Source organism: Equus caballus, chromosome 1 (assembly GCF_041296265.1).
Source record: "Equus caballus isolate H_3958 breed thoroughbred chromosome 1, TB-T2T, whole genome shotgun sequence".
Classification (NCBI taxonomy): Eukaryota; Metazoa; Chordata; class Mammalia; order Perissodactyla; family Equidae; genus Equus; species Equus caballus.
The window spans coordinates 46,559,564-46,583,440 of record NC_091684.1 but is presented as its reverse complement, the minus strand read 5'-3'; positions in this window follow the sequence as shown (position 1 = coordinate 46,583,440).

Here is a 23,877-nt window from a genome sequence, read left to right as displayed (position 1 = left end):
GGTTATTCCCTAAGTAATACCTGAACTCTTTCTTAAATACATATTCTCTCTTGTTTCCAGAGTGTTTCTAAATGGACTTTCTGGAGTATCTTAAAAGAACTGTTGACTTTTTAAAAACCTAGAAATTTTTACCAAATAAAACATATTTCTTACCATTTAAAATGTAAGTGAAGTTGAACTTATGTTTGAAATTATTGTAGCAAAAGCTAATTTAACATTTAATTATATTTATCTTCCTATAAGTAGGAAAAAATCTTTAGAGCCTAGAATTTTGTGGCTCACTGAACCTATATTTATTAGCACAAAGATGTATTATCATCGTCTAGAAAAGTTATATTGATGACAATGGTGTATAATTGGAAGAGATATTATAGGACTTAAAAGTGAGATTCATATAATAAACACAATGTCAGAAAAGGGAAAGTTTGAGGACCATTGATATTAGATGGTGACATCACTTTTTTTGTGACAGCAGTGATTTACATGTACCAATAGTTTTGATAAGTGTTGACGGTTTTAGTGCTTCTAAAAATGTGTACCTCAGGATGTGTGTTGTCATGATCACCTGGGATTTCCCAAGCTCCAAAGGAAAACTATGGATCAAAATTTTTGAGTCTATTTCTCAGGAGCATATTTTTAAAAGACCCTCAGATAATCATGCTTCAATGCCAGTGAAGGCAATCACTGATAAACAACCAAGATAGAGAGAGAAAAGAATTAAATCCATTGATGTGCACCCTTATGAATGTTGTTATTGTGTGTGATAAATCAACTGATAACAATGGGAAAAACATTGGGCCCTACTTGCCTGAGAATTACCAAATTGTAAAATTTGTGCATATCACACATTGGTTTGTATTCTGGCCATTTCTATGCTTTTTACCTTCAGTGTGTTCTCTACTGGCTGAGGCGAAAAAGGAAAAAAAAACTCTATAAAAATTTACTTTACCTAGGAATCTGTCAAAATAGCCTAAATTATTATAGAAACTTAATTTACATTTCAAAAAGTGTTAGACCCTCTTAAAAAGGGTAGTATATGTTACTCTGTAAACATTTGAAGGGTGAGACGAGAAAGTTCACTGAATGTCTTTTACTATAGCTCTTCACTGCATTAGAGAATGGTTGGGCCTTACTGGTCTACAGTTTTATAGTTTATTTGTGGTAGCATTTACAAATATTTTTAGTGATAATTAAGAACTATAGTGCTTTGAGTGTTAAGATTCGTTGATAGTTCAGAGCCAGCCCTGATGGCATAGTGATTAAAGTTTGGTGTGCTCCACTTCAGTGGCCTGGGCATTATTCCTGGGCGTGGAACCATGCCACTTGTCTGTCAGTAGCCATGCTGTGGCAGCAGCTCACATAGAAGAACCAGAAGAACTTACAACTATATGTGACTATATACTGGGGCTTTGGGGGAAAAAAGGAAGAATAGAAGGGGAAGATTAGCAACAGATGTTAGCTTAGGGTGAATCTTCCCCTGCAAAAAACAAAGAAAAAAGAAGAGATTCATTATTAGTTCAAAATATTATATAAATAGAACTATACAGAGTACTGGAAAATATTTTACTTTATTAGCAATAATTATACTGTTGCTGAAGAAAGATGTGTGAGGAGGAGGTGCAAGCTTTCAAAACTGCATATATATGACTCAATTCTATTGGTAGAAATTTTGGCTCAGTTAACCTTGTCCATGAAAAAAACAATTCCAACTCTAGATTTCTTTACTCTAGTGAATACTATTTGTATTGCACTAACATGCAATAAAATTTTTAAATTTTAATGTCAGTAGTTTACTTTAAAACTAGTAAAAACAAACCTATTAACTATTTTGACTTGTGGTAAAGCAAATAATAATATCAGACTATTATTCCCCAGAACAAATACTCTTATTCATTTCTCAAATGTGAAATAATATTATTTTACATCTAACCTTATAATACTTGTCATTCATAATGGCCATGTATGATTCTGCTGTTGAAAACAGTTTACCTTAGTTCTTGTTCTTCTTTAAAATCCTGCTACTTTGTACTTTAATTATATAATTGTAATAAAATTTTATATATTTATTTTCAAAACTTAAAACTCAATTTTCAAGGTGAAGTTTGAATAAAGATAGAAAAATGTTTGCTATTAATTTGAAATAATTCTAGGCCCATCGGCTATACAGTTATAAATCCAGTTATGTTCAAGACCGTGGTATTTGTCTTTCTTGAACATCTGTGATGTGCCTTACAATGTGCTGTGCAAACTGTGGGGTGGAGGTGGCAGGTCATAATCACGAATAAAATGCAATTCTTCTACTTGGCCACTTACAGAAAATCTATGATTTTAGAATTTGGAGAAGTAGACCTTGGGAGGTGACATGAGGGAGACTTCTGGAGAACTGTTAATGCTTTAATTCTTTACCTATGTAGGTTACACAAATGTATTCACTTGTGACAATTTGCTTTTCTCTACACCTACGATATTTTTTCTATTTTTGAGTACTTTTATTATGCTTCGATTGAAATGTTAAACAACCAAAAATAACAAATATTAAGACTATTTCTATTCAAGTAGATAAAATGAAAAGACCGATATTCCAAGAATCTGTGAAGAGGAGATTCTGAGAGTAGAAATGCATGACATTATCGGGTCCATATAATCTTTCCAAGTTTGAAACAAATTTATGGCTGAATTCTAAATAATGTTATACATAGTGTTTTTGAGTTTTACATTAAAAATTCTATAAAGTTAATAACAAAGTACTTTTATGCATGTAAACTAATTGTATGAATATGAATTTTACGTCATTTTTACAAAAAATATTCTGCGATTCTTTTGAAACAATTCCCTGTGGATTGTCTTATGTAAAATGAAGTTGAATATAAATGTATTACTTGGTTCATTGAAATACCATGCAGGATCCTGTTTCAGTACATCAAACACTGATGGCCTTGGATAGAGGTTCTAGCTGAGTCCCTACAGACAGCAAAGGCAAACCCATCGCTATTGATATGAAAACCCATGTCTGTTGATATGTCAGTTCCAATCAATATGAATCCCTTCTCCTTCAAAAGTGGAATGAGCCCAATATTGTCAATTTGTCCCCAAGAAATTGATTGATTCTCTTAAAGGATGGTGGCCCATCAGGTATTCATCATTGGTCTCTGTGGCTTTAAGAATAGACAGTCAAGAGTGGCTTTATTTTTTATTTTATTTATTTGTTTATTTGAGGAAGATTAGCCCTGAGCTAACATCTGTTGCCAATCCTTCTCTTTTTGCTGAGGAAGACTGGCCTTGAGCTAACATCCATGCCCATCTTCCTCCACTTTATATGTGGAACGCCTACCACAGCATGGCTTGCGAAGCAGTGCCATGTCTGCACCCGGGATCCGAACAGCTGAACCCAGACCGCCGAAAGAGAACATGTGCACCTAACTGCTGTGCCACTGGGCTGGGCCCCCTAGCAGTGGCTTTAGCTAGATCAGCCTTAAAGAATGGAAGTTCCTGCTGTTGGGTCCATGTTTAGCCTCTATCCCTGCGACTGTGGTATTCCACTCATGTATCTATTGTGCAAGCACTGAGGTGTCCAATAACAGGCTGGTAGTGTTCACTTGGCTTAGTCACTCTATCTACTTGGCTGTTTAGTGACTTTTCCATGTAAAAATTATTTAGTTGGCATTAACATAAATGTTTTAAGATACGTAAGTATAATGCAAAATTATTAAGAAAGGTAACTAAATGAAAACTAAAAATAAGGGAACTGATTACTTTAGATGAGAGCAAGGTGAATTATAGGGGGGAAGAATAATGCAACTATGGAGAGCTATTGAAATGTATAATAGTTAGAAAAATTAATTCTTTTCTTTAGCTATATGATGGATACTCTGGTATTCTTTAAATTTTTACACCTTTTGTGTACATCTGCAATGTTTTAGACTGCTATTCTTTAAAAATATCCAAATGGAAAAAAATCCATTAAGCACTCTCATTACTTCCAACTTGTCATTTAAAGATTGCAGAAGCTCGACAATATTTTCTACCTCAATATTTCCATGTCTCCTTAATATTTAATTTCAAATGTAGTCCATGTCAAATAAATGGGCTTCAATCACTTGCTCCTCTTCCTTTAAGTCAAAAACTGAAGAGGCATATTCTCCAGGGAGTAATAGAACACATTTTAAGGGGAAAACTACACCACATCACCATTGCTCATTACTAAATTCAGAATTACAACAGTTTTGAATAATGGAGGAAGCAGAATAAATTTAAAATGGAGAGAAAGGTTTACTTACATTGAAAATGCTGGGCAATGTAGTGACTGAAAGTAAGTAAGCAAGTGTTGTGTCTCAGTTTTGTTAATTATGCACTGTGTGACCAGGGGCAAATTACTTAATTGAAGAGCCATGTGCACCTCTTTTCAAAAATAGGGATAAACTACTCTATCTCTTTAGGTCATTGTGAGGATTAAATGTATTAGAAAAACTGTAGCACATAGTAAATTTTATAAATTAGTAGTCAGTAGTATTAATTACAATTCAGTTTAGAAATAGCTAGTATGTTCCCAAAATATACAATTTTAAAATATTATTATTTTTTTATTTTTGAGGAAGATTAGCGTTGAGCTAACATCTGCTGTCAATCTTCCTCTTTTTACTAAGGAAGACTGGCCCTGTGCTAACATCCGTGCCCATCTTCCTCTACTTTATACGTGGGACGCCTACCACAGCATGGCATGCCAAGCGGTGCCATGTCCGCACCCAGAATCTGAACCGACGAACTCAGGGCTGCAGAAGCAGAATGTATGCACTTAACTGCTACGCCACTGGGCCAGCCCCTAAAATATTTTCTTAAAAGTAGAAAACTACAGCAGAACCCTCTTATCCACGAGAGATACATTCCAAGAACCCCAGTGGATGCCTGAAACCACAGATAGTGCTCAACCCTATACATAATATGTTTTTTCCTATACACACATACCTTTGATAAAGTTTAATTTATAAATTAGGCACTGTAAGAGGTTAACAACAATAACTGATAATAAAATAGAACAATTATAACAATATACTGTAATAAAAATTACCGTAGATCTCAGCAACTTCAGCATAAGATTTTTTTCTTTCCTTATTAAGTCAAGAACTTTCACCTTTTCACTTAAAGAAAGCCCTTTATGGCTTCTCTTTGGCATATCCAAATTGCCAACATCACTGCTCTTGTGCTTTGGGGCCATTATCAAGTAAAATAAGGGTAACTTGAACATAAATATTGTGACTCCACAATAGTTGGTCTGATAATGGAAAAGGCTACTAAGTGACTAAGGGAAGGATAGTGTATGCCATGTGGACACCCTGGACAAAAGGATGATTCATGGTGTGGGTGGGTCGGAGCCGGGCAGGGCAAGATTTCAGCATGCTACTCAGAATGGCATACAATTTAAGACTTATAAATTGTTTATTTCTGGAATTTTCTATCTAATATTTTCAAACCACAGTTGACCACAGGCAAGTGAGACTATGGAATGTGAAAGTGTGGATGAGGGGGATTACTATACTGGAAATATTGATCTCTGAAAATATCAGAGAAGGAGTAATTCATATCTTATATTGAGAAAGAGTTAATTAAAACCTTTCTAGGCCCCCAAATCCATAACTCCAATCTTATCATGAAAAAAAAAAACAGACAAATTTCAGTTGAGGGGCATCCTATGTTATATCTGACCAGTACTGCTCAAAACTGTCAATGTCATAAAAAACAAGGAATGTATGAGCAACTGTCACAGCCAGGAGAAAACGAAGGAGATAAAATGTAATTTGTTTTACAAAATGTAAAATTACATATAATGTGGTATCCAGGATGGGATCCTAGAATAGAAAATAGGATATAAGGTAAAATCTAAGGAAATTTGAATTAACTATGGACTTCGTTAATAATCATGTATCAATATTGGTTCATTAATTGTAGCAAATGTACCATACTATGGAAAGATGTTAATAACAGGAGAAATTGTGCAGGAGGGTATATGAGAACTCTGTACTATTTGCTCAATTTTTCTGTAAATCTAAAAATGTTCCCCAAATAAATGTATTAATAAATAGAAAAAAACTTTCTAGAGTATTCCTTAATGTCCTATCATATGTTCTTTCATACTTGTAAAACTAAGCAAAAATATAGTTATGCCCATTTAAAGACTGCAAAATTGAGACCAAAAGAAATTGACAGCTTGTCAGTTCAGACTTGACACTGGAAAACATATGTCAGCTTTTCTGAAAATTGCTTCATATTTATCAGATCACTGGTTCTGAAGCCAGAGTGGAGAAAGTTCTTTGGGTGGGATTGAGGTAGTGTGAACCAGCATGAGTTTTTCCATCATTCCCTGCATCCAGAGTCCACAGCCTTACTTCTGACCTCTAAAATATTTTAGATACTGCTTTGTATGGACTAGGTATTGAAACGTGGTTCTGGCTCTTCTTCAACAAATCCAAACACACATATTTAACTTTTCCAAATTCAGTCTATTTCCAATACCTTGTGTGATCATTTTCTTTAAGCAGATATAGGTATCAAAATCATCATTATCACCATAATCATCATAACTGTACCTGGCATATATTGATAACGTAGCTTGTAATTGACGCTCAACTACGTACTGGCTGCATGTATCTCAGTTAATCTTCTAATAATCCTGTTATGTAGATAAAAGTTTCATCTCCATTTCAGGGATGCAAACATTTGGGATACAGAGAGTTATGCCACCTGTCCTTGTCCTCACAGCTAATAAGTGACAGGACCAAAATCCAGGCACAGGAAGCCGAGTTCAGGGCCTAGGTTAATATATGCTAGAGTCTAGTCTCTCCACCCAGGGGAGAAAATGGGAAGGAAACACTCTAAAATGACAGTAAATGTTTATTTGAAAATAGAATTTTTATGATAAAATAAGCTATTTTTTTAAAGAATAAAAGAACTTTTATACAGTACTAGCAAACTACTTCTAAGTTCTCAATGAGTCATCATGATTGATTTAATTTCCTGGATTAAATGTAAAGTTTTTGTTTTACAAAAATATAGGAGTTACATTTATTCAATAATTCAACAGCTATTTATAAAATGCCTCACATATGCTGGATATAATTCTAGGATCAGATATCCAGTGGTCAACCACATAAATTAGTATGAATTTGGATTTGCTGTTTCATTATTACCCTAGAGGTAGAAAAGGGCTAAACCAAGAGTCTAATCCATAAGGTCATATTGGGATCAAGGATTATCTCTACTTTAATTATGAGGCAATTTAGCGAAATTTTAGGGACATATTCACGTAATTCAAACCTTTATAACTTTTATATGCATTATGTAGAAATAAAAAAGTATACCTTTTTCTATTTGTTTTTATTGTTTGTTCATTCCTCTACTTAATTGACTTTTATTTTAATTAAATAACTGAAGAGGTTGATATGATTCTTCACAAAGATTACATTGATTAACAAATTCAAGTTGAAATGATTCCTAAGAACATAAACTTTGTTCAGTATTTCCTAGATTTTAAGGAAAAAAAATCCCTTTTAGGGGTAAAAAGTGATTTGGTTGTTTTTCATCTTTTAGTTGATGTATTTCTAATAGTTTAAAGTAAAAGTCATCGCATTTTATAGTTATGGACATCATGTGCTCATTAATATTTTCAAATCACACTTGGAATTGGAACTCACTGACTGATTCTCAAAGAATGCATTCAAAAACAGTAACCTTTCTCTCCACCTATAGAATGTTGATTGCAACAATCATATCAAATTATGAAGTACCAATCACTGCTTATATTTGAAAGATTTCTTAGCCTTTGATTAGGAGCAGAAAGATAGAAATTAAGCTCCAAATTACAGTAAATATTCATGTTTATAGTACAGCTTATTTTTTTTACTCCACACAGAACAGCTGGTACTAACAACATAGCTTTATTTTTAACCCATAAGAGCATAAAATATTTTATTATTCCTCAGATCTTGGCAGTACCTTTTAGATCTTTAAATGAGCCAGTTTCTATTTTGAAAAATCTGAAAATAGGTTCCCAGTAATAAAAGATATGTAGGGGCCAGCCTGGTGGTGCAGGGGTTAAGTGCACACATTCAGCTTCAGTGGCCTGGGGTTCGCCGGTTCGGATCCCGGGTGCAGACATGGCACCGCTTGGCAAGTGGTACGCGTCCCACATATAAAATAGAAGAAGATGGGCACGGATGTTAGCTCAGGGCCAGTCTTCCTCAAAAAAAAAAAAAAAAAAAGTGAACACTTTCTTTATTCACATAAATCTTAGGTCTGCAATCTAGCAAATCTTCTCTATCAAATTAAGAATGAATTGTTTGCTACTTTGAAGCATTCTGGCCTTCTCTAAATAAGTCTGACTATAAAGTCAACAGAATAAGGATATAAAAAAGAAACACATTTGCTGTTAAATCTATTGTTTACACATATGGGTAATTACTTTTTATTTTTGTTTTTTACATGACTTTTTAATGAGGCCTTTAGATATCAAGTTATTTAAATGTAGAAAACCACCCAGATATCAGAATAAGAATTAAGGACAAAGAAATGCTAAATTATATATTTGGATAAATATAGGAAAAGGATAGATTTTATTACTTCAAAGGATTTTTAAATTTAAAGGAAAGGTTTAACTCAACTTCAACATTCGTGAATATCTTCTAAAAATAGCAATATTCCTCTTTGAGTTCACAGTGGATACATACTCCTTATAAAAAATTAGAAAACAATGAAAGTTAAAAATAATAATAAAAATCAGACACAATAATACCTCTCAAAAACAGTGACATTGATACTGTTTGGTTTTCCAGTCTTTTCTGTGTGCATATGTACTTTGTCTCCACAGATTGAGATTACACTGTTTTGTAATCTTTTCTCAACTTCGATTTTGTCAGCTTGCTCTAGGAGCATATCATTAAATACTCATTTATACGGTGATTTTAAAGGCTATCTAATTTTCCCTCAAATGGTAAAATCAGTCTTTATGGAATAAATAAATCTCTCATTATTAGACTCAAAGATTATTTGTACACTTTTAGCTACCATAAAATATTACAGTAGAATCTATAAAACCTTCTCTAAAAGCATGTCTTCATGTAGAATGCATATAATTCTAAGCTACATTGGGTAACCAAAAATTGCTGCTGTCAGCAGTAATTGAAAGAATAAAGAACGGCCACCTGAATTGAATTTAGCAATGTTACTCATTCTTGTGAATTAAAGATGCCCTGGTTAAATCTACTGTCAGAAAAGCTTGCTACAAATAGCTTCTATTTTCGTAATGGCTATAAAAGACAAAAAGAGGAATTTTGATATTTTGAAGTTACAATGGCACTGAAGTTGGCGTAACGTTATTGCATATTAACAATCCGTGGTAGATGGTGAACTGTTATGGTCCAAATCTTAATCAGGTGTCTGCGATTTTGTACCTCTCTCTTTCAGAAATGAGATTTGTGCCAGGATTTTCCTTGCCTCAAAATGTGCCAAGACAATGAAATGTAACCCAGTCCTCTAGACTACACAGGATTCATTATAAAACTTTTTGTCTCAAATATTGGAAGGAAGATCATCGGTCTTTTTTTATTATATTCACAAATTTGAACATCAGGGTATATATCTTAGGAGAGGCAATGTTTCTTGACATGTGTAAAACAAAAGAAGATAAGCTTATAAAGCTGGTAAATATTTCTACGGAATTATGGAAATCATTCTTTGTTTAAGTTGGTTTTTTTCTTGAAGTGAGTATACAGTACAATTCCTTCTTTTATTGAGAACAGATTTAGTGAAACAATTAATTAAAGATTCCTTCTGCTGTTCAATTTAAATGATAGCAGGGCCAAAGATTTATTTGTCATTATAAACGTTAAGTAATAGTAGGTCCATATAAAATTAACATGTTTAAATTTGGACACTTGGCAATATAATCAATACTTCCATCCAATGTTCCAAGTTGCTGTGTGCAGACCTTTGCGCTCAGGGACATATTGACAGTCCTGAGGATATTTTCTGACTCGCACTCCCAGACAGTGGAGCCTTTTCAATAAAACCATAAATTTCTTATTTCCCCAGGGACAAATCATAATGGTGAGTTATTTTATGAGTAGAAAATAATCCTTCTAGCTTTTTATTAACAAAGCACTAGAACATCCTTGAAAGAGGAATGACAGTCAGTCTGCACCACGCATCACTGTCACAACACTAAAATCAGATGGATAGAAGGTAGACATGTGACACCATGACTGGGAGAGGACGTTAGATAAAAAGGTGTGCATTTATTCATTCAATCATTTTCTTTCTCATTTTCTCTCTCTCTCTCTCTCTCATATGCAACATAAATTGCACTAGGCATTGAGATGGAGAAAAGATTGTGATATGTCTATAAAACAAGAAAAATAAAATAGGCAGGAATTTGTATATAGTGATATAATAGGTCATGACTCAAAGAGAAGATGGGACAAGTTCATGGAAATTTTGGGGAAAAAAAAAATACAGAGCCCCCTATAATAAAACACTCTCTCTCTCATAGTGATACAAATGATACATAGGGTTTTCTATCACTATTCTCTTCTCTACCTACTACACCAATTATGTGATGGATAACACAACAGCTGATCTTTCGAAACAAATTTTTCACCTTTTTCCCCTCACTGAAAGCATTAATAACCAAAGAGGTGATTAGTTTGCACCTAAACCCCCTAATCAACCTATTAGAGATTTGAGGAGGCAGGAAATATGATAATTCCAAATCATAAGGCAACATCAGCAAAGCAGTGCATGCAGCCCAATACAAACAAATATCTTGGCTAAATTAAAAGGCAGAGAAAAATAGATGCAAGAAAAGAAAAGGAGAGTCTCTCTCTCTTTCTCTTTCTCTCTCTCTTTCTCCCTTATCACTGTTCCTCTCTCTCCCCTCATTCTTCCTCTCTCTGCTGTTGTTTCTGGTGTCTAATTTTTACTTCATACCCACAACTCCCTCTTACGTGCGTAACTTACGCAGAACCTGAACCACAGCAGGTAGAAAGAACATACATTGCAATGTTTAATTATATATTCCTATCTCAAAAATACTTGATTTTTAATTCTGTTGCATTGACTCTCTTTTAGCCAAAATTATATTATTTTTGTTCTATAATAATTTTCAAGCATACTTAAAGGGATATAAGCAAGTCAAGTTGACTTAAACTGCCTGCTATCTGAGAATGCAGTAGACTTCTATTTCTTGCCAATCTTACTAGAGAATATGTTTTGGTAGTTCGAGCACTGAAAATCAGTAATATGCGTAATTTGAATGTGTGCTGGGAAAAAACCCCTGCTCTGCTTTGATTAGATATGTCAGTTCTTCAGCAAACTGAATTGTAGCTATATTCATTTAGGATTTAGTGAAAATGAGGTGATTGCAATGTGTGTCATTCAATGTTATTTTAATATAATACGATTTTTTTTCATATTTTAGCTTCTCTGGTTCCAATTCGTTTCTAATCAATGTGTTAAACAGTTTAAATATACTGAAAGTATTTTTTTTTTTTTTTTGTATTCTAAACATTATTCTTCCAAGGCCTCTTTGGTTTTACTACTTTATCCCTTCTTATACTCAAATATTGCTTCCATTTTTACCGCTTCTCCTACTCCAGCTGTCATTATCCTACCCATTCTTGAAGCCCTATTTCACTAATTCTGCCTGCTCCAAAGACTTATTGTCATCTACTCTCTCTACTTCCTTTCAGCTCCCACAGTTCTTTTTATCTGCCCCTCCTGACCTTACAACTTTCCATACGGTGCAGGAAGTACTCATGGAAAAGATTTACTATGCACTCTTACCAAAGTGTAAGCTTTTTGAAAGCAGAGACTTTTAGCATTGATTTATGTTTTCCACCCTGGCATCCAGCTTAGTGCGTTTTATACTGGAGCTATGAATAACCAGAACAGCCTCCTGAGTACTCTCCCTTTCAAGATTCACCTCCTTCTAATTCATTATCTGTAAATTATCTTGTGTGACCTTTCAAATTTATATATCAGACTCAGTCATACTTAAGTTTATCCTTTAATCATTCTCCATTGCTTTCAGAATAGAACTGAAACACCTTGGAATTGAAACAAAGCCTTAACAATGTAGACCCAGATGATCTTTCAGATATTTTCTTCTTGGCCTCATGTCTGCTTCAGCTATCTGTTGCTGTGTAACAAGCCACCCCAAAACTTTGCAACATAAAACTACAACCATTTTATTAGGCTCGCTGTTTTTTGTGTCAGGAATTTGGGGAAATCTTAGCAGAGACAGTTTGTTTTTGCTCCATGATGATCAGAGTCTCAGCTGAGGTGCCTCAAAGAACTGGAGAGAACTGGAATGATTCAAATGGGGCCATTTTCTCAGTCAGGGTTTCATCTGGGTTTCTCATTCTTCTTCATGTCATGATCATCAGACTGGAATCACCAGGATCACTTCCCAACTCACACGTGTTGTGCCTCTACTGAGATGGCTGAACGGCTAGGGGTTGTCATCTATCTCTCTGTCTCTCCAGCCTGCTTACATTGTCACCTTGTGCTTCCTCACTGCACGGTGATATCAGGGTAGCAGGATCACTCACAAAGTGGCTGACTTCCCCTCAAGTGAACATTTCAAGGGGACTGGATGAATCTACAATGATTTTTATGACCTAGCCTTAAAAATCCCGGATTGTCTGGGGCCGGTCCCATGGCCAAATGGTTAAGTTCATGTGCTCCACTTTGGCAGCCCAGGGTTCACTCGTTTGGATCCTGGGCACGAACCTAGACACCACTCATCATGCCATGCTGTAGTGGCATCCCACATAGAAGAACTGGAATAACTTACAACTAGGATATGAAACTATGTACTGGGGCTTTGGGGAGAAAAAAATGAAGAAGATTTGCAACAGATGTTAGCTCAGGACCAATCTTCCTCATAAAAAAATAAAATGAAATCTAGAATGTCACATAGGTTGCATTCTGTTGGTCAAGGAAATCAGTAAGGCCAGTCCATCTTCAAAGGGAGGAAAATTAGGTTCCACCTCTCAAGGTAAGGAGTGAAAATATATCTGTGGCCATCTTTGATCTTTAATGTTTTTTACTTCAGTTGTACAGCATTGAAAACCACATGTGTTTCACAGAACTCACCTTCCTCTTTTACATGCTTCAGACTTTATATATATACTGTTGGTGCTGTTTATCAAAGCTTTTCACTTCCCTTAGCAGAAGACTTTTCAAAAACATCCCCCCTCTTTCATCTGGGTTAAGCATCCTTTCTATGTATTCCCACAGCACCTTACTCTAATGCTCATTATACGTAAGTTTATAATCTAATTATTTTAGATAGATAAATAAATCTAATTATTTATTTTCTGCCCTTACTCTACTGTGAACTTGTGAGTAGAAATTGTATTGTTGACATCTGTGTAACTGTGGAGTGGTTCCTCTCTGATAGGCCTTCAAAGGAGAGCATGCTGTGTAGTTACAACAAAGCTTCCAGCTGCTGTAACTCTGGGATGCACTGTAGCATCCATGTCAAATTCATATTCACCCTGGGCGGCTCCTCGCCAGTGACTGATGACGGTGGTACTGGAGCCAGGCCACTCCTGCCTAAGCGGGATTCGTCTAATGGGCAGGCTTTGATCTGAGGCTCCCTATCAGCCTTCCTGAGATTTTTTTTTTTATTTCAGAACTGCACAGCTATTCTGATTCTTTTCCTCTTCAGTGTTCCTCCTTCTTTCTTCTTTCACAGATATCAGACCTGCATCACACATTGAAAACTTTCCCTGCCTTTTTTCTCCTTCATCTTTCCCTTGTGTTTTTCTCTCAATAAATTTCTTGCCCTTCTAATTCCATCTTTCCGTTTAACTCTCAGAGGACCAGAACTAATATAACACTGTATCCTAGAGCCTAGCACTATTCGGAAGACAATATGAGAGTTCAATTAAGCTATCAATGAAAATAATTAAATGAATGAATATATAAATGGGTAAAACTATGTGTCTCCCCTCCATTGTCTGCGGAATCTCCAGTCAGAGAAAATATTCTGCCATTCTAAACCACAGAGAAGTTGGGACTGATAATATCTTCAGATTACCTTTTACCTGTGTGCTATATTTGTAAATAAAGCCTCTATTTATACTGTGTATATTACAATTATTTTGGGGGCCAGCCTAGTGGTGTAGTGGTTAAGTTTGCATGCTCTGCCTTGGTGGCCTGGCATTCCCGGGTTTGGATCCCAGTCGTGGACCTACACATCACTCATCAAGCCATGCTGTGGCGGCATCCCATATACAAAATAGAGGAAGATTGGCACGGATGTTAGCTCAGGGCCAATCTTCCTAATCAAAAAAAAAATTTTTTTGAATTTACATTTCCCACCTGCAGACTTTCCCTGTAAGGAAGCTAATAAAATGATAAGTGATGCCCTTAATGATAGTTTAGAATTTATAATAATTTTTGTCTATTTCTAGGTACACATCTTGTATTCTTTAAAAATAATTAAATGCATCTTTCTTTTTATTTATATAAATTTGTAATTATTCATCAAATAGTGACAACAAGAATTGTTATCTGTATAAGTAATATATTCTTTCAGAGTCACATAAGGAAAAAATATTATCATTGACAGAAATATCAGACTGTGAGAAAATGTTTATTTTTTAAGGTCAATTGTACATTTTTCTTTCCTCTGTGTACATTGCTCTTCCATGTCAAAATCAATTTCAGTTCTAAATATAATTTAATAACAAGGCTCACAGGTTCATCACTTTGCTTTCGAGGGGAGTGATATGTTATATGTAGTGTACATTTACACTCAGAGTTACAAATGGTCATTCAGTGCCTTTTACTGAAGAGATAATGCTCACGAATTTTCTCTTTGCAGAAACTTATTTTATTAATTAAATTGGAAAACTTTCTGCAAACTTTAATATGTTCCATTGCATCATTTCCATAGCCTTCCAGTGTGATAAAATATTAAATGTTGGAGAAGAAATAATAGGGCTAAATAAGGGGGTGAGAAATAGTGATAAAAATCTTATATTATACTCCAAATATATAAATATATATATATTTAATATTTAGAATAATTTTTTAAAAAATCCTTTTGTATTTATTCTACTTCTCCTGATAGTTAAAATTAGATCTTATGAAGTGAGTATCCTCCTTGTCTTTCCACGTTAGTGGAAATTCTCATCTTCCTCCCAGTCCTCTTTCTACATGACCCAATTGCAGTGCCTTGGAGTGACCCAAATTTAGACCAAATGCACTGATGAATTTTGTGTTGATTCTTTGCTAATTATGCCATTGCAGTATGCTTTAATGGTTCATTTGATTCCATGATGCCTTTTTTGACCCTCTATCCTCTATTCCTTCTTCTTTACCCAATATTCCCACTCATGATAAATGATTTTGCTTGAAATTAATGTAAATTAAAATTGAATCTATTTTGAGAAAATATAATTGGATACATTTTGAGTCATCAACAAAATTAATGATTGATAGTTTAAAATAGTAAATAGTTTATTCTTAACTTGGCCATCAAATTCTTAATTTTTAGTTTTTTCCTCCTTTCATTTTTTTAAATTAAATCTTTGTAATTTTTTTATTGTGGTAAAACGCATGACACAAAATTGACTGTTTTAGCCATTTTTAAGTCTACAGTTCACTGCCATTACATACATTCACATTGTTGTGCAACCATCACCAACTTCCAACTCCAGAACTTTGTCATCTTCCCAAATTGAAACTTTGTACCCACTAAACACTACCTTTCCATCCTCTCCTTCTCCCCAACCTCTGGCAACCACTATTTTACTTTCCTTCTTTGTATATTTATTTTTAGTTGAAATAACATTGGTTTAGAACATTATACAAACTTCAGGTGTACATTATTTATATTTGATTTCTGTATAGACTATGTCCTGTTCACCACCAAAAGCCTAGTTGCCATTCATCACCATACAAATGTGCCCTTTTACCCCTTTCATCATCCCTCCACCCCACTTCCCCTTTGGTAACCACCCATCTATTCTCTGCATTTGTGTGTTTATTTGCTGTTGTTTTTGTTGTTGTTTTATCTTCCACATATGAGTGAAGTCATCTAGTATTTGGCTCTCCTCATCTGACTTATTTCACTTAGTGTAATACTCTCAAGGTCCATCCATATTTTCCCAAATGGCAAGACTTCATCTTTTTTATGGCTGAGTAGTATTCCATTATGTATATATACCACATCATCTTTATCCATTCATCCACTGATGGCCACTTAGGTTGTTTCTAAGTCTTGGCTATTGTGAATAGCACTGCAATGAACATTTGGATGCATATATCTTTCCAAATTAGTATTTTCATGTTCTTTCGATAATTACCCAAAAGTGGAATAGCTGGATCATATGGTAGATCTAGTCTTAATTTTTTGAGGAATCTCCATACTGTTTTCCATAGTGTCTGCATCAGTTTACATTACCACAAGCAGTATATGAGAGTTTCCTTTTCTCCACATCTTCTCCAATACTTTTATTTCTTGTCTTGTTAATTATAGCCATTCTGATGGGTATGAGGTGACATCTCATTGTAGTTTTGATTTGCATTTCCCTAGTAATTAGTGATGTTGAGCATCTTTTCATGTGCCTGTTGGCCATCTGTATATCTTCTTTGGAAAACTGTCTGTTCAGATTTTTTGTCCATATTTTAATCTAGTTGTTTGTTTTTTTGTTGTTGAGTGTATGAGTTCTTTATATATTTTGGAAATTAATCCTGTTCACATATAGATTTGCAAATGTCTTCTCTCAATTGGTAGGTTGTCTTTTCATTTTGTTGATGGTTTCTTTTGCCATGCAGAAGCTTTGTAGTTTGATGTAGTCCCATTTGCTTTTTTATTCTTTTGTTTCCCTTGCCTAAGGAGATATACTCAAAAAGGTACTGCTAAGACCAATGTCAGAGAGCATACTGCCTATGTTTTCTTCTAGGAGTTTCACGGTTTCAGGTTTTACCTTCAAGTTTTTAAATCAGTTCGTGCTAATTTTTGTGTATGGTGTAAGATAGTGGTCTACTTTCATTCTTTTGCATGTGGCTGTTCAGTTTTCCCAACACCATTTATTGAAGAGACTTTCCTTTCTCCATTGTATTTTCTTGACTCCTTTGTCAAAAATTAGCTGTCTTAAATTTATGGGTTTATTTCTGGGTTGTCAATTCTGTTCTGTTGATCTATGTGTCTGTTTTACTGCCAGCACGATACTGTTTTGATTACTACAGCTTTGTTGTATACTTTGAAATCAGGATGTGTGACATCTCCAGCTTTGTTCTTTTCTCTACAATTTTATTTTTTAATTTAGTTTGGCCATTTAGTCTTTGCGGTCTTAAAAATATGTAAAATCATTTGTGCTATCACCTTTTGATCAGCATCTACAAGTCTTAGAAGAAAATTGCAAAATAAATTTGCTTAACAAAGAAAAAAATAACAATATACGTCTGTTGACCCACTCTTGTGAAAATGCGAAAAAAATTAGTCAGGCTAGGGCACATGTAGAGAAGTCTAATAGGCATTTCTTTGAAGATAATACTCTTTTTTTCTAACTGTAGTATGTTTACAGTGTTTCCTTTAGAGCTTTCTCTATTTCCCTGTAAGTTCTGTGGTTCCAAGGTAGGTTGAGTAATGTGCTGTGAGATATGTCTTATACTTCTTTAGATGTTAGAGACTGGGTCTTTCCTGCAAGAAAGTGACTTCTACTCTGATTTACATGTAACGTTTCCATTTCCCTCTCTGCTCTACACAGCTTTGTCTTTGTGTGTACGTGTATTTTGAGGCAAAAGATACACCACATTAAAATGAAAATATCTGCAATACTGTTTCATTAGGGTTCATGGAAATTTTTCCTTTTCATTTGTGTTTGGTGCACATTGAGCATGAAGTTGTAATAAGAGGAGGAACAAATTTGTTATTTACAAGAAAACCTTTCTAATAGTAAGGAAAAAACAAACTCAGAGAATTTAATTTTTCTAAATCCAGAAGATAAACAATTAATGACCTTTTCCTTTAGTTTTTATTTTTTGGTGAAGAAGACTGGCCCTGAGCTAATATCTGTTGCCAATCTTCCTCTTTTTGTTTGAGGAAGATTGTCCCTGAGCTAACATCTGTGCCAGTCTTCCTCTATTTTATATGTGGAATGCCACTAAAGCATGGCTTGAAGAGCAGTGTCTAGGTCAACACTCAAGATCAAACCCATGAACCCTGGGCCAGGAAAGAGGAGCATGTGAACCCAACTACTACACCACTGGGCAAGCCCCTATGCCCTTATTTTGATTTATTGTTAGAGAAGATTTTGGAGGAAAGATAGTTAAAAAATGTGAATAGTTCAGGGTGTTTTTTTGTGTGTTTTTTTGCAGGGGAAGATTCACCCTTTGTTAACGTCTATTGCCAATCATCTTTCTCCTTTTCTCTTCCTTCCCCCCAACCAAAGCCCCAGTACATAGTTGTCTATAGTTGTAAGTTCTTCTAGTTCCATGTGAGCTGCCATCACAGCATGGCTACAGATAGACAAATGGTGTTGTTCTGTGCCCAGGAAGCTAACCCAGGCTGCCAAATTGAAGCGTGTCAAACTTTAACTGCTAGGCCATCAGGGCTGGCTCTGAATAGTTCAGTTTTTCAGATGAAAAAGTAGCAAATATTTTACTTTTGTACCTGTTTCACTATCACACATTTAACATAAATTCAATTTGTGAAGAAATTCAGTATTTCATTCAGCATTAAATGGCCTAACAGTTTTGAATCATATGATTCAGAGTTATTTGGCAAAAATTAAATGTAGTGACTTTGAATGTGTAGCTGGTTAAGCTAACCGCAACTAGAGAAAGAAAGCTAGAAGAAAAATTTATTTACAGAACCAAGTAAGATTCGTTTACCTCAATCTTACTTGGTTCTGTAAATAAATGGCTTAATGAAAAGTTGATTACATCAATTACAATAACTCAATGATTTATACCAGTAGGTAGTGTATCTATTTTCTTTTTAACTAAATTCCTGTATAAATAGATATGTTAAGAGAAGGATTTCTAAATCCTCATATATAAACAGTGCATATTGGGGAAATTTTTGAAGAAGAGATGGAGGAAGGAGCATGGAGCAATTTCAGTCTCTAGAAAAAGAGTAGGTCTACATGAGACTTTAAGAAAATATGATAATATTTAATGGTAGCTCATTTATTTATTATCACTAATTCTTTTTTTTTTTTTTAATAAGATCACAATCCTACATTGCCCCTTGCCATCTTGGGGAGGCCTAGCATACCAGATTTTATCACTCTGTGAAATTTCAACATCCCAGTGCTCGCTGGCTTAGAGGAAATAGCAAACTTGTCAAAAAAATCTCAATTTAAATCCCATGTTTTTTCTTTATTAGCTGTGTGATTTGAACTTTCTGAATGTCAGCTTTGTTAGCTGTCAGATCTCCTTAGAAGTTTTTCAGCAAGCCATTAACAAGTAAGTCATGGTAGAAGTCCTGGCATATTAAGTAGATCAGCTCATTAAATATTATTTCTTTTCACCTTTCTTTGTGGAAAACTATGACTTTTACATATTTACCTTGATTTATTTGTGATTACAGGAGCCAAAGATTCTTCTGTTGTCCACTTGACTTATATTTTGACTATAATTGTCCGTTTGTTTTGGAAGGAAGCAATGTGTCTCAATCCTGCTGAATTTGACATGGAAAAAGTTTTAAAGACCATTTCTAAAGTTTGCTCCATTGTTCCATCTAAGTTATTGTTTTCTTGTGACTCATTTGTTATAGCATAGGAGGGATCAATTAATCCATTTGGGATACTTAAAATCCTAAAACGGAAACTTCCCTCTGCCTATGTTTGGACAAATCACTTAAACTCTAGCTTTTGAAGGAGGTCCTTGTAATAGGACCCTAGATCTTGATACTAGCGTTGAGCCACTTCAAATCCTTCCTGAACATCTTTTGACAGAAAGGAAATGTAATTAAAATGAAAGAATGAATGCATGAATGAAAAATGAATGATGTCACTTAGCTGCTTTAAAAAGCATTTGATTTCAGCCTTGCTTTATTGAAAAAGCTGTCGATAATCTTTAGTGAATTCAGAAAATGTAAACAACATTGATTCAAAGTGAAGCTACGGTTGGTAATTTTCTTAATATATCAAATATTCTCTTTTATGTAGAAAAGTGTAAATGAAATGAAATTCTAAAGGACATGACATACAGAAAATGCTGCAACGATTAGAATAGTGTTAAATGAAAACAAAGTAACACGTTGATCATATCTTAGTGATAGCTTAGCTTGGCTTACTCTATTTGCATCCCTCTTTTTTTGGAAATATAGTACGAAGATGTAGATTACTTTCCTCTCTTCATTAGGGAAACTTTTAATATGATCATAAGACTACTAGGTATAATTAGATTAAATGACAGAAGAAATCTCCTGGGATAAGGTTTATGCCAGAATCAATATACCTAGATCTTTGATTTTTTTTCTTTCTTAATGTTGTCTTTCTTGATTAGAACAGCAGGGGTTCCCATGAAGAATATTTGAAAGTTTATTAGTGTAAATTATATTCTACATTTAGATTACCTTTAAAAAAAGTAATGAATATGTATTCTTCTTAGGCTTCAGTTACAAAGTTGCCTATTTCTAAAATTTCACTGCTTGTCAATTAACAAATATTTATCAGACACTCATTCTGTGCAGACCCTTTGCCAAATCTTAGGTAGACATACAAAAGAAATGACGAAAGTAATTACTTTTAATTAATGCTTTTTTGTCTAATGCAGGCAGTTGGACATTAATATGTGATAATAGGAAAAGTCTAATAACTTAGCCTTGATATAACTATAACAGCATTTCCACAGACATCATATTTAGTACTTTAAACACAATACAAAATTCTGCAGGTGTGAAAATTTGCAGCTTAGTTCTTTGACTTCTCCATTAGTTATAAGCATGACATGCCACTTCATGAGTTGCAATAATCAGATAATTCAGTTCAAATAATACGCTACTTCATTCAGTAATGTTTAGGGAAACATTAGATTTTGATCTGTGAAATAAAATTGTGGATTAAATAGATCCATGGAAGCCTGTTCTTTGAACAATATCATATTTCCTTAGAAAACTTTGACAGTTGCATTTTTAGTCTTTGGAATAAATCCGGAATTACTGCTCTTGAAGTAATTCTCAGTCTGGGCCCATGCCTCCTGAGATTCTACAGTGAATTGCAGTGTGACAGACATTTTCTTATGTAATATGGTCATTTGGATTTTATGAAATACAAAGATGCAAACTTTTCATTCTCTGTCATTCTCTACTGCCAGCCCAACTCCGGGATCTCTCTTCTTGTCACTTATTTTGTTCTCTTCCTCAGTGTGCTTCATTCCCATCTCATCTTAATGACTGGATAAGACAAAGGCATTGCATTTTATGAAGTAGGAAATCAATCTATTCACTCTGTAGCTTTCTTCTTGGAACTTTTGATGGACTCATGGCATTATATTTTTAGAGTCATCAAAATTCAGTCCATCAAAATTTAGCCTAAAAATTTAAAATGGATATGCATTTATTTTTAAAAAGTGAAGCTCACAGAAGGTAATCTACCCCAACGCACAAACTGGCCATGCACTTGAAGAATTAAACTAAGTCACATTCTAAGCTGTAGCTGTCAGTGATCATTTTTTACTTTAATATATGCGTGTTTAGCAGCTTAGCTAAGACTATAAGTTCTAAAGTTTGACTGCCTGAGTTTGCATGCTAGAACTACCACTACCAATTTGTATAATTTGGGCAAGTACTTAACCTCTCCATGCCTCAGTTTCCTGTTCTATATAGTGAGGCTAGTGATGGTGCCTAATTCATAGAATTGTGAGGATTTAGTGAGTTAATGTCTGTAAAGCATATGCAACAGTACTCTGGCCATAATTGGCATTCAATATGTGTTTGTTCTTATTGTGCAACATATGGAAAAAAGCATCCCTGGCTATTGGAGATATGATTTGAAAAATTAAACATATTAAAATATCATTTATAATAAAATATTTAAAAGTTAATATACGTAGTATGAAATTCTAAATATCTTTATTTCAGTCTTTAAAATGTCAAATTAATTCTGAAAAGAGAGAGACAGGTGCAAATGAGCTTTGGAAATAGAATATTATTCAATGACCACTATCCAGAAACATTATGGGATGTCAATTTGCATATAAGGCTTGATGTTGTATGAGATTGCAATAGAAAATTTCAGTTTATTTGGAGGCATTTTGTTAAATCATTTTATTTCTTTAGGAGGTGTTTTGTGTATGCTTTTGAAAAATTCAATCAACTTAAAATACATTTTGAACTAAAATATTAAGACTTTGCAATACTCTTGATATAATTACATATTAGATGTTTAAGAGATGATAATGATGATATCAATGTAAATAGCATGATTATTCCCATTTTTATTAAGAAGAAGAAACTGATGCCTCTCAGGTTTCTAGTTGAGTGACTGTAGGTGGCAGTGATAAATACTATCTATTACTTCAAAAACATTTGATTAATGTTTATTACAAGTTCATTTTTGAAGGAAATATATCCAAATAAATAGAAAAGGAAACAATGGCATGCACATTAAAAGGAGGAAGGAGGGAAAGAAGGAAGAAAGAAAAGAAGGAAGAGAGGAAAAGAAAGAGGGAAAAGCTTTCTAATCACAAGGTGAGGATTCTTATCCATTAAAAAGGTATTTATGTAGCCTGAAAGGCAAGAGATTCAGTTAAATCTGAACATATATAGTGAATATTTATTTGATAAGTGTAATAGTTCCACCACTTAGTATTCCAATAAAATGAGAAATGCATCGTGACTTCATCTAGGAGGTTTTGATCGTGGTGCTGAGTGCTGAGGGAGAAGGTAAGGCAAAGGTCACCTGTGATCCTGTGGACTGATAGCAGCGCGTGAACTGTGCCGCTCTTGATAGGGGAAGATTATCTGATCCTGGATATCAGCTTTCTTACATGTTATCATTTTATATAATGTTTTCTAGTTTCAAATTCAACTGTGATAGTTAATTCAAGTATGATTTTATCATTGTGAGGACTGGAGACCTCTAGTTTTCTCAAAAACCACATAGCTTTAGTGTGTATTTAAAATTAGAACCATATCTTTTAAAGGTAGAACTAATAGAAAAATAAAACGCAAATATGTGTGTCTTTAAGTCTGCTGTAGAGCTCTGATATCACAGAGGTAGGGATTCTGAAGGATGTATTTGAATAAACACCATTTTATTACAGGGTCAAGAGAGATTCTAATAACAATGAAAACACATAAAGCTTATTAATGACAGGTGTTCACCAATGGTGTGTGCCAATGTAGGATGTAGCGAAGACAACTATGCACATAATTTAAGCAAAAAATGATGGCACAGAATTAAGTTAACCATAAAAAATTGTTTTTTAAAAAGCTACATTTCTCTTAGTGTGAAAACATATTAGGGATTTCTATTTCCTTCTAATAACCCCTGGGATATATTGCTATCCTTCTCCTTTCTAGTTTTATCTTTTATTCAGGCTTCGTGGCAGACAAAGAAATTCATTTTAACAATGAATTCTAGTCTCTGTTAGCCTAAATTAAAATATGGTGTGGATTCTGAATCATGCAAAGGAAAATATCTGAGAGTTTGGGGATCAGATGAGTAAGAATGTTAAGGAACTCATAAAAAAGGACAGGATGGAAAAAGTCCATTTTTATAAAAAATGAAATAGCTGTGCCTTTAGAGTAATTGGCATTTGACAATTAGGGAGGATGGTGTCAACAATGGCTCAAGTCTTTAAAGAAAGAATTAATTTGGACTCTGTGCTGATGGGGGAATAGAAGTTGGAGTGATGTTG